The sequence below is a fragment of the Myxocyprinus asiaticus genome, chromosome 21, assembly GCF_019703515.2.
Source record: "Myxocyprinus asiaticus isolate MX2 ecotype Aquarium Trade chromosome 21, UBuf_Myxa_2, whole genome shotgun sequence".
NCBI classification, from domain to species: domain Eukaryota; kingdom Metazoa; phylum Chordata; class Actinopteri; order Cypriniformes; family Catostomidae; genus Myxocyprinus; species Myxocyprinus asiaticus.
Window position 1 is genome coordinate 40,196,353 of NC_059364.1, and position 12,425 is coordinate 40,208,777.

The following is a 12,425-nucleotide window of genomic DNA, read 5'->3' on the forward strand; positions in this document are numbered from 1 at the left end:
AAACCAATCATAAAATGAAACTGGAAGGACTACAAAACTAACAGAAAACAGAAACAGGGAACTAAACAAGAATTTCAAAATAAAAGTCTAGACAAACAAACAGGGAATATGACACTACGACACTAGCGCTACAGAATGGAATAGCAAAAATAAACAATGTTTTCAAAACAGCTTTCTGAATACGCCCCTCGCCTGCTGTTGTTCAAACAGTCAGATAGTCCCGCCCCCAAGTCACGCCATTGGTTGAATTATTTGGTTGGGAGCGGGTCCCTCAAAACAAACACAGGAATTTTATAGTGCCACAGAGACAGTGTTTACAGTTTTCAGGAAAATTATGAATGGCTTAAAAACAACAGTATTTGCAAAAAAAATAAATAAATAAACGTGATTTTTGATAATTTTGTAACATATAAAATCTGTGTTTTTAAAGTGTTTGGTGGTATTTAGTTGCTGTACACAAATAATAACACACTACGTCTTCTATGGGAACGTCACCCTATTAGATACAGTATATAACTGTTAGGTCATAATATTAACTACTGCAATCACTTCTGATAAATAATAACATCATCCATTTCTTATATATCTAAAAATACTTTCTTTAAATACCTTCAATGTAGTTATATAATTTTTTGTTAGTAGGTTGTAGCTAACTCTTTTTTTTTAAGAGGAGTAGCTTGACTGTAAATACTGTAAATGAATATTCTGGATTCAAAAGTTAAGCTCAATCGACAGCATTTGTTTATTACCACAAAAAAAAAAAACATGATTTGAGTCGTCCATCCTTGTCTTTAAAAAAGGCAAAAATCAAAGTTACAGTGCTGCACTTTCAATGAAAGTGAATTGGGCCAATTTTTGGAGGGTTTAAAGGCAGATATGTGAAGCTTATAATTTTATAAAAGCACTTACATTAATCCATCTGTTAAAACTCATGTATTTGTGTTGTAAAGTGGTTTAAATCGTCACTTTTACAGTCGTTTTAGGGTTTGTTGACATTACATTGTCATGGCAACGAAGTTGTAAAATTGGCTATAACTTTACACAGAAAAGGTTAGTAAGTGATTTTATCACACTAAAATCATGTTAGCATGCACATTGTTTTTGTCTTGTTGCTATACTTTTTTTTAAACAGTATCAGTGTTTTTAAAGTGTTTGATGGTATTTAGTTGTTGTACACAAATAATAACACACTACATCTTCAAACTGCTCTTGATGTTCAGTGTAACCAAGAATTACAAAATACAGACATTATTAAAAAAGTGCTAAAACTTTGAGTACCAGCAGCTCCTCTGATATTTGTGTATCCTACTGTTTGACAAGTGGCCTGTGCTTATCAAACCTCCACACTTTGCTACTAAAAAAGCCTCATGAGCACCACCAAACTAAATCCAATTTACAACATCTGCGTTTGTCAGATCATTAAAATAATTGTTCCCCTTTCAGCTGTTTCCCTGCTGTTTTCTATCAATTTCCCCCAAACCAAATGATCTGTTCGTCTTAAAAGCTCATCCAAGTTTTTTCCCTTCTCTTTAAATTAAGCTTTCACTTAGAACACATAACGCTAATGATAATAATTAACCAAGGATGGAGTCTGAATAATTACAGACAGAGAAGGGACTGCCATCCACAAGTTCTTGCATTCAGCTTCCATTTAAAGCTGATCAAGCCGTATTGTGTTTTAATTCCAGTACGTCTCGCCGGTGCTTTAGAGGACATTTCCAGAGGTTACACTTGATAGGTGTTGGGGCACCCCATAAAAGTTGTTTGCTTGTTCTTGCTTCTTGCTTTTGAAGTGTAAACTTTACATCATCAATGCGGGCTTGATTCATGACCTTCACAGGGGCGGGGGAAGGGGATATATGTGGGGGTGATGTCACTTCCCCCCCACTGTGCCATGAGGGCAGAGGCAAGGCTGGGTGAGAGGTGTGCGGTGACCCAGGTGGGTTTAATCTCCCTCTTACAGAGATTCAATAAGTCCTCATTACCGAGCCATGGGTCTGGATTCATTTGAGAACGTCACAGTTAACAATGTTATACAGTGATGAAGAGGTAATGTAGCCTCTGCCATTCTCTGTGCCATTCGGAATAATTCATCATCTGAAATCTTAGACTTTGCTCTCGCTGGTGATGATAAGCACTTTCTTTTCCACCAACAGAGTAGTTTGAAACAAGACAAATTTGTGTAACTTCAACCCACCCTCATGCTTATGGTTTTAGCGTGCTGAGAACGTGTTGTATTTTAGCATGCTGAAACTGTCAGCGCAGTACACCCTCTACGAGAAGCTGCGTCTCTAAATTCATCCCCCACTTCAACCATAAAATAACTTTTTTTTTCTTTTTTTTTTAAAATCCACAACCTTTGCACAGTAAATGTCAAGACAATTTCACTATTAGAAATGTTCCTGTTAGTATGCACAATCCATAGGTCTCTGTTTTTTGTATGGATTATAGGCGCACCATCGGGCAGAATGGTTACCGTTGCTGAATCATGCCATTCTCTACCAGTCTTGGCTTGTTGACATAGTTACGGTTTCTTTTTCCACAGTGGTGATGCAAAATCAGGATTAGAATGGACTGACTAGGCAAGTGGCCAATCGTGAGTGTAACATCCGAGGCTGTTACCCATCCTACCAACCACCAGAGGGAGCCCTCTCCTGAATACTGATCATCACCCATTTCTTCTCTGCTCATTTCCTGTTTACCTCATGTATAAATAGCCATTCATCTCCATTGCTCATTGTGAAGTATTGCCAGCTTACTCTGGCTTACCAAGCTTTTTTTCATTGCTATTGCTGATTGTATTCATGTTATGACCATTGCCTGTTTTTCTGGAATTACTGCTTTTTTGATAACCCTTTGTTTTGTTTGCCTTGTTGGACTGTCTATTTGGTATATTGGATTTAACCGCCTGCTTAACGACAACGTCTATCTGCCTGCTGATTTGGATTGTTCGCTTGTGTTCTTTAATAAACTTCCTGCACATGGATCCTAACACCGTCTCCATAGCCAGTTCATTACAGTGAGTCACTTCAGGTGTCCCACCCATAGATATTCATAGGTAGATACCTTATAGTCCTTTATCACACTTCCTTGTTCGCAGAGCGTAAATGTAAAACAACTTCTGCTGCAGTCTGTTTCAATGGGCAGTGCCCACAGTGCAGAATTATTATGGCCTATTTTATGTACAGTTCATCTCAAATACTTAATCTAAACAGACATACCTCACCTTACAATCATTACTCAGGGAGGCCAGAAGGGGGTGCTCACCCTGTGGTCTGTGTGGGTCCTAATTCCCAAGTGTAATGACAGGGACACTATACTGTAAAAAGGCACCGTACTTCAGATGATACGTTAAACCGAGGTCCTGACTCTCTGTGGTCATTAAAAATCCCAGGGCGCTTCTCGTAAAGAGCAGGGGTGTAACCCCGGTGTCCTGGTCAAATTCCCCCCATTGACCCTTCTCAATCATGGCCTCCTAATAATCTTTGCAATTCTTCCCATAAGGCCTGAGTCTTCTCTTTACTTTTGTACATGAAACTGGTGTTGAGCGAGTAGAATTCAATGAAGCTGTCAGCTAAGGACATGTGAGGCATCTATTTCTCAAACTTGAGACTCTGGTGTACTTATCCTCTTGTTTAGTTGTACATCTGGCCTACCACATATCTTTCTGTCTTTGTTAGAGCCAGTTGTCCTTTGTCTTTGAAGACTGTAGTGTCTTTGTATGAAATATTCAGTTTTTTGGTAATTTCAAGCATTGAAATTCTTTTTTGCCATTTTTGACCTAATATTGACCTTAAGACATTCCAGTCTATTGCATACTGTGGCAACTCAAAAACAAACACAATGTTAAGCTTCATTTAATGAACCAAATAGCTTTCAACTGTGTTTGGTATAATGGCAAGTGATTTTCTAGTACCAAATTAGTGATTTAGCACGATTACTCAAGGATAAGGTGTTGGAACGATGGCTGCTAGAAATGGGGCCTGTCTAGATTTGATCAAAAATTACTTTTTTTCAAATAGTGATGGTGCTGTTTTTTACATCAGTAATGTCCTGACTATACTTTGTGACCAGTTGAATGCCACTTTGGTGAATTAAAGTACCAATTTCCTTCCCAAACAGCAAAATCTGTACATTATTCCAAACTTTTGGCCGCCAGTGTGTGTATATATATATATATATATATATATATATATATATATATATATATATATATATATATATATGAAACTTTTTCAAAGTTTTCAGAGTTTTATGATAGTGAGTAGGTTTATGTAAATAAATCTTACCTGATACAATATGATTTAAGATATATCATGGCAAACATATTGAAAATTAGCAACCAGTCATTCAGTTCCTTATATGAAGAACTGTTTTCACACAAAAGCAGTTTATGCAGCAATCTGAGGCTTCTTCTCCATTTCCTGACATTCAAACAGCTCTTCTTGTTGACCGTTCCAAGATGGCGCCACGGTTGATGTATCCCAATCCAGACGGATAAGTACGTATATCTATGGTTCCACCAGCATGGTTCTCTGTACTGAGTTCGGTTAGCTAACTGTGCTGAGAAATCAGTGCCACAAATGGTTGTAATACCATACCAAACCGTACTCATGTGAAAATGCTAACGTAACTGCTAACGTGCTTAGAACCATTTGGCCTGATGGTGAAAAGTGTTTACGATATTTTTGTGCAAAAAGTGTTTATGATATTTTTGTGCAAATAATTTTGTAGATATTTTTTAACTGTTAGTCTATGCACACATGCAGTTGGATGTTTTTGACTGTTGCATCACGTCTACACTATATATTCAGTGTCTTGCGTCATCATAAGGATTGCGTATTTGAGACAGCTTGTTAAGTATAAACCAGTTCAACTTTTAATCAGTGTTGGGGGGGTAGTTTTCTAAAAGCATTCTTTTTCAAAGCATAATATTTATTTATGTTTATCACATAAATTATTATTATAATTTATTATTTAGTTATTTGTTTTTACTATAGTAATATTGCAGTTACCATGACTGTAGTAACCATGGCTAATGTTGTGGTTAATATGGTTTTACTACAAATATCATGGTTAAACTATGGTTACTATAATAGATAAATATTTGTAAGGGAATGTCACACTATTAAATATACAACCCCAATTCCAAAAAAGTATGAAAAATGCTAATAAAAACAAAAAGGACTGATTTGTAAATTATATTCACCCTTTGCTATATTGAAAGCATGACAACTACACATTATATTATGTTTTTTCTTGTGAATTTCATTGTTTTTTGAAAATGTACAGTAATTTCAAATCAGATGATTACAACACACTCCAAAAAAGTTGAGACAGGGGCAATTTAAGACTAATAAAAATTTGACGAGTTAAAATAACAAGGTGATGTGAAACCGGAGATGTTAAACAGGTGAGGCAATCGTGTCATAGTATATAAGGAGCCTCCAAAAACAGCCCAGTCCTTCAAGAGCAAGGATCATTCGAGACTTGTCAATTTGCCAACAGATGCTTCAACAAATAATCCAGCACTTTGAGAACAATGTTCCCCAAAGACAAATTGGAAGGATTTTGGGCATTTCACCCTCTACAGTGCACAATATAGTTAAAAGTTTCAAGGAATATGGTCAAATCTCGGTGCGTAAAGGGCAAAACGAAAACCACTTCTGAATGTGCGTGATCTCTGATCCCTCAGATGTCACTGACTTAAACAACATCATTAATCTGTATTGGATATCATGAACATGGGCTTGGGATAACTTTAGTAAACCTTTGTTAGTCAACACCACTCGCCGCTGCATCCACAGATGCAAGTTAAGACTTTACTATGCAAAGCAGAAGCCCTACATCAACACTGTCCAGAGGCTCTGCCAACTTCTCTGGGCTTGGTCTCATCTTAGATGGAAAGTAGAACAGTGGAACTGTGGTTTTTTGGTCTGAAGAGTCCACATTTCAAATAGTTTTTGAAAAACAAAGCTGTTGTGTTATCCGGGCAAAAGAGGAAAAGGGCCATCCAAGCTGTTATCAGCATCAGGTCCAAAAGCCAGTGTCTGTATGGGTCAGGAGTGTGTCACATGCACATCTGTAAGAACACCATGAATGCAGACAGATATGTACAAATTTTGGAGCAACATATACTGCCATCCAGCACCGTCTTTTCCAGGGACATCCCTGCATTTTCCAGCAGGACAACTTCAAACCACATGCAGTCCTGACTATCTCCAACTGAGAATGTGTGGCGCATTATGAAGCACACCATATGGCAACGAATACCCCATACAATTATGCAGCTAAAGACTTACATAATGGATGAATGGGAGAAAATTCCACTTTCTAAATTTAACAAACTTGTGTCTTCAGCGCCTAAATGCTTAATAAGTGTTATTAGAAGAAATGGTGATGTTACACGGTGGTAAACACTCGAATGACCCAACTTTTTTGGAGTGTTGCAATCATCTGATTTGGACTTACTGTACATTTTCAAAAAACAATTAAATTCACAAGGAAAACATCATATAATGTGTAGTTGTAGTGCTTTCAATATAGAAAAGGGTGAATATAATTTACAAATCATCCCTTTTTGTTTTTATTTGCATTTTTCATACTGTCCCAACTTTTTCGGAATTGGGGTTGTATAACTATTAGGTTATATAATACAATTCTGCAATCACTTCTGATAAATAATAATAATATCCAATTGTTATATATCTAAAAATATATTTTCTTCTTTAATTACCTTCAATGTAGTTATCTACTTTTTGTTAGTAACTATATATATATATATATATATATATATATATATTTAAGAGGAGTAGCTTGACTGTAGTTTAACTACTTTAAAGAAATATTCTGGGTTCAATACGTTAAGCTCAATCAGCAGCATTTGTGGCATAATGCTGATTACAACAAAAAATAATTTAGACTTGTCCGTCCATTTCTTTAAAAAAGGCAATCACTGAAGTTGCAGTGAGCATACAGTTACAGTGGAAGTCAATGGGGACAATTTTTGGAGGGTTTAAAGGCAGAAATATGAAGCTTATAATTTTATAAAATAACTTACACTAATCCTTCTGTTAGAACTCATGTATTAGTTGAGATGTAAAGTTGTTTAAACCGTCAATTTTACAGTCATTTTTGGATTTGTTGGCATTACATTGTCATGGCAACAAAGTTGTAAAATTTGCTATAACTTTATACAGAAAAAGTTAGTAGAGATTTTATCACACTAAAATCATTTTAACATGCACATTGTTTGTATTGTAGCTATACTTTTGAAACAGAGAGTATTTTAATGTTTATGGATTGGCCCCATTCACTTCCATTGTAAGTGGCTCACTGGAACCCAGATTTTTGTCTTTCTTAAAGAAAAGTAGGGGCAAGTCAAATCAGTCTGTGGTAATCAATATTATGCCACAAATGCTGTCAACTGAACCAAACTTTTATAGAACTCAGAATACTCCTTTAAGTTATGAGTAGCTTGGAAAGCTACTGTTTCAAAGTAGCTTCCCCAACACTGGTTTTGAGACAGTTGAGATTATTATGTTCATTGTTTTCGAACATAATAATGTGTCCAGTGTGAACACAACATAAGAAACACATCGGTTTGGAGTGTTTTTACTTTTCAGAGCTTCATTAAGACCAACTAGTTGTTCACCCACTGACTAGTCATTATGAAATGATGCAATCTAAGATTTGCATATCCTTCTTATAGATGTAGGACTCGTGTCCTTGCCGAGCAAGTTTGGTCTGTTCCATTCAGAATTTGCTTCGGATCATGATGGTCTTGTACGGATATGCCGACAGAGTGACGAACAACAGACCAGCATTAATGGTAATTTCCTTTCCTTCCATCTCCTTTTCCTATCTCTCCTTCTAGATCACAATCTCATCATACAAAAAAAAAAAAAAAAAAAAAAAACCTGGGAAAATGGGAGAGGAAGGGTTTTGCTGGCTGGGATTTTATGGAGTTTACAGTATTGCACAGAGGGTGAAATTATTCCAAGCCAAGTTTAATTATTTCTCTCTATCAATGCAGCCGGCCTACGTAACTTCCTTGTTTATCTGATTACTGAAATATTAAATTCTGTTGAGCCCGAGCAAATTGACTTTGGTGCCAAGGTCTTGACAAGACACAGACACGGAGCTTCATGCATCAGTGAGAGTGTAACTGCATTACATACTGTACGTTCTGCTTCCCCTGATGCTGATCTCAGAGAAGCCTGTGCACTATAAAGAGAAACAGATGAGAGAGAAGATGAGCAGGTACATCCTCACTATTAGCCTTTAATTGTAGTAATCTTGTGGGCTGATTTTTGGACAGAAGCCTGGAATCTGGTCTAGGTTTTTTCCTATTCAAATATTTCAGCACTCGATACCAATGCCAGTGAAATTTCATGATTCTCTATACCAATTTCAAAATCACAGCAAACACTAGTATGCTATTGATAACACTCCTTTATTTACAAACTTAAATGTTAAATTAAATAAAAATAGCATATTTTGGAAATATTTCTCAATTAATTAAACAGTCTCTTACAAAAATGGTGATCGCAGTATTATTGTAACCTATATAGTAAAAAGTGCAGTTTTGAGTAGTATGATGCTGTACTGCACAATGACAAACTGTACTGCACTCACAATGTCTTAACTGCAATATTGATATAGTATATCTGCAGTACATTGCAAAATAATAGCAGTTCAGTGTAGTACGATTTCAAATCAATGCAGTAGAGCTGTAGTTTGTATAGTTCACCTGCAGTTCACAGTATATATGGAGCTACAATTGCAAATGCAGTTTTCACATTGAACAAAACTGCAGTTCTGGTGTCTAAACTAGGGCTGTAGAAATTAACGGAAATTAGCCCTATATGGAAGGTCATTGTTTCTCAGGATGATGTCTGTAAAAGAAAACGCATGCCTTCGGATGACAATTAATTCACGGTGGAAGAGTGAGTTTGGTCATCCTACGAACCTGGAAATTTGCTTCTCACGTAGTCAGTCGCATGTAATATTTGTAATATTTGTATAAGGGGATGTACAGTTTAGCTGACTAGACTGCCACTAGTCAATGTGTTGGTTTCATGCCTACCAGTGGAGACTAACATGAATTCAGTTAAACTTGTTCCATATGGTGACAGCAAGAGGAAAGTTCTGTGTATTTTGTGAAAATACATTTTCAAATATAGGCTATGCAAATATATTTGGAATTACGCTAAAGTGTAAATGGAGTGAACATGGTGCACGCACTGAGATGATTGCGCATCATCATTTGCGTGCACACTCTCTCTCAGAAACACACACAAGTGCGTAGGGAGCGAGAAAAGCCGCACATAAAAAAATGTGGAACATTCCTGGAAAAGTTAGGTTAGCACAACCTCTTTTTTTTCTATTTTTCTTCTACACAAGAGCTCCCACTCAGTGTGGTGGAGCTGGGACGTAACATTATTAATGTGAATAATTTACAACAATTCTACACATGCACTTTACCATACATCTTAAAGAGCACCTATTATGGTTTTTCAAATATTACCTTTCATGTAGTGTTATATAGCTGTTTGTGAATGTAAAAAAGTCTGTAAAATTTCAAAAATCAAAGTGCATGACAAATGGAGTTATTGACTCCCAAAAGAAATAACCGATTCTGAACACCATAAACGAGTCGTTAATAATTCCAGACTTACTTCCTGTACTAAACTACATAATTTGGTAACCCACCTCTGGTCTTCACTGGCTGCTCGCGAACATCTTTGACCTGCCCTCAAACACTACACTAAGTGGTAGACCAATCAGAGCAGAGTAGGCTTTCTGAAAGGAGGAGTTTAGAATGAATCCTTTAGAATGGATCATTGAACGAGTCGTTTTTGACTCTGGGAAAAAAAAAGGTAATGCTGCAATTTAAATTATGAGCAAATTAAAATGTTTTTTGACCTTGGATGCATGTACATCTATTGTATGAGACCTTTAATACAAAATTAGGCATGTTTAAAAACTATAATAGGTGCTCTATTGATGTGGATTTTAATGGAAATTAAATTACCACACGACCTTGGTGTTTGTCAAAATGTTTGTAATTCGGCCAGAAATGTTCTTGCGGATGGTGGGAGACAAACACAGATATTTTGGATTCGGACGGCAATACAATCGCTGACTAGTTCCGGTAAATGCTGGAATTATCTTACATCCCCATGTAAAACAATTAGCATCCAAACAGGGCTTAAGATGCAGCGCTTTTTATGTGGAGTTCAAAGCGGCGCGAATCATGTGAATGCAACTTCACGATTGCTGTAGCAAAATAGACAGCCACAGCCTGCTGGACGATGAATATTGTGGAGGATGTGGGTTTAAGAGATTTAATGTGCATTGCAATGACTAAGCAACCTATGAGGACAAGTTCTTTAAATTTATGTACCTCCCACTTAGACTTTGAGAAACATTTAATGTTACTTGGTGTTATTTCAGTGCATTTCAATATTTATACTGTGAAAGACTTTGTTTGGAAAATATTAATAAAACATTATTGTCGTGATTAATCATGATTAAATATTTTAATCAACTGACAGTGCTAATGTTTTATACATTTATATAATGGCAATTTTTTCATGTTTATTTTATACTTTTATATTTGCTAGTGAATGTTTAATTTGAAATATTGCGTTGCTGATGCTCAGGTGTCTTAATGGCCAGGCACATCTTTAAAAGCTTTTAAACCTTTTTAAACATTTGAATGTCAGTACATTGCAGATTGCTAATAACATGCATTGTGTTTACAGTCGTTGGTCAAGTTTTGAAGAATTTAGGCAAGTACAGCAAATGTGTTAAGTGTAGGATTGCAGAGTGCAGTTCTTGAAAAAACAGTAGAACTGCAGTATAAGTGTGGTAATTTGGATGCAGTATCCCTGCAGTTTCCAGTACTGCTGTACAAGTGTGGTCATTTGGATGTAGCATTCCTGCAGTTTCCAGTACTGCAGTACAAGTGTGTTAATTTGAACGTAGCATTCCTACAATTTCCAGTACTGCAGCACAAGTGTGGTAATTTGGATGCAGTATTCCTGCAGTTTTCAGTACTGCAGTACAAGTGTGGTAATTTGGACCCAGTATTCCTGCAGTTTTCAGTACTGCAGTACAAGTGTAGTAATTTGGACGCAGCATTCCTGCAGTTTCCATTACTGCAGTACAAGTGTGGTAATTTGGATGCAGTATTCCTGCAGTTTTCAGTACTGCAGTACAAGTGTGGTCATTTGGACGCAGCATTCCTGCAGTTTTCAGTACTGCAGTACAAGTGTGGTAATTTGGATGCAGTATTCCTGCAGTTTCCATTACTGCAGTACAAGTGTAGTAATTTGGATGCAGTATTACTGCAGTTTCCAGTACTGCAGTACAAGTGTGGTCATTTGGACGCAGTATTCCTGCAGTTTTCATTACAGCAGTACAAGTCTGGTAATTTGGACACAGCATTCCTGCAGTTTCCAGTACTGCAGTACAAGTGTGGTCATTTGAACACAGTATTCCTGCAGCTTTCAGTGCTGCAGTATAAGTTTGGATGCAATATTCCTGTAGTTTCCAGTACTGCAGTAATACTGCATCCAATTTACCACACTTGTACTACAGCTAAAAACTGCAGTTGTTTTTTGTAAGGGCTGCTTCAAGTTTATGAAGTAATTGTTCACGATCAGTGATTGGGTTTCTTCCTTTCTTGTCTAATATACAGATCAGCTTTCACATCAAGCAAACGAACTGAACTCTGTCGTAAAACAAAATAGGTCCACACCAAAAGCTAAAGTGTAAAACTGCCATTCGTTTCAATGTACGATACATTTGACATCGCTAGTCTGGTCCTTCTGAAAAAAAAAGAAGAAGAAAAAAACAGTTAAAGTGTCTTCATAAGAGCCTCTCATCTCCAGAGTGCAGCCGTGTGCATGAACTATTCACCTGCACCCAAGAACAGGTGTTTTCCGCCCCACTTTCAGCCCTGATTAAGCCCCGCCATGCTTGTGTTCATCTTGTAAAAGGAGCGATTATTCGGATCCGAGCCGTCTTATGAAAACAACAGGTAATTAATCATAAAAACCCTCAACGCATTATTTCCCCTCCTGCTGCCCCTCCTCTTTCTGGTATTCTCTCTTTCCATTCCATTTGTTTTAGAATACAGGTCAGGTGGGCAAGTTCAGAGGATTCTACATGCTCTCTCCCTCCAGTAACATCAAGAGCCTACAATTGGCTTCTCTGTCATCCCTCATAATTACACAGGAAAGGAGAGTAACAGGAGTGGTGTATTGGCATGGGCCAAGACACCATGTAAAATGACCCAAATTAGCTCAGCATGCTTCTCGTCCAACCTCCTTTATGTACATTATCAGTTGTACTACACTGTAGGTGTGGATATCACTACATCATCTTCAAGATGAAATGCTCACAGTTGGAGACCT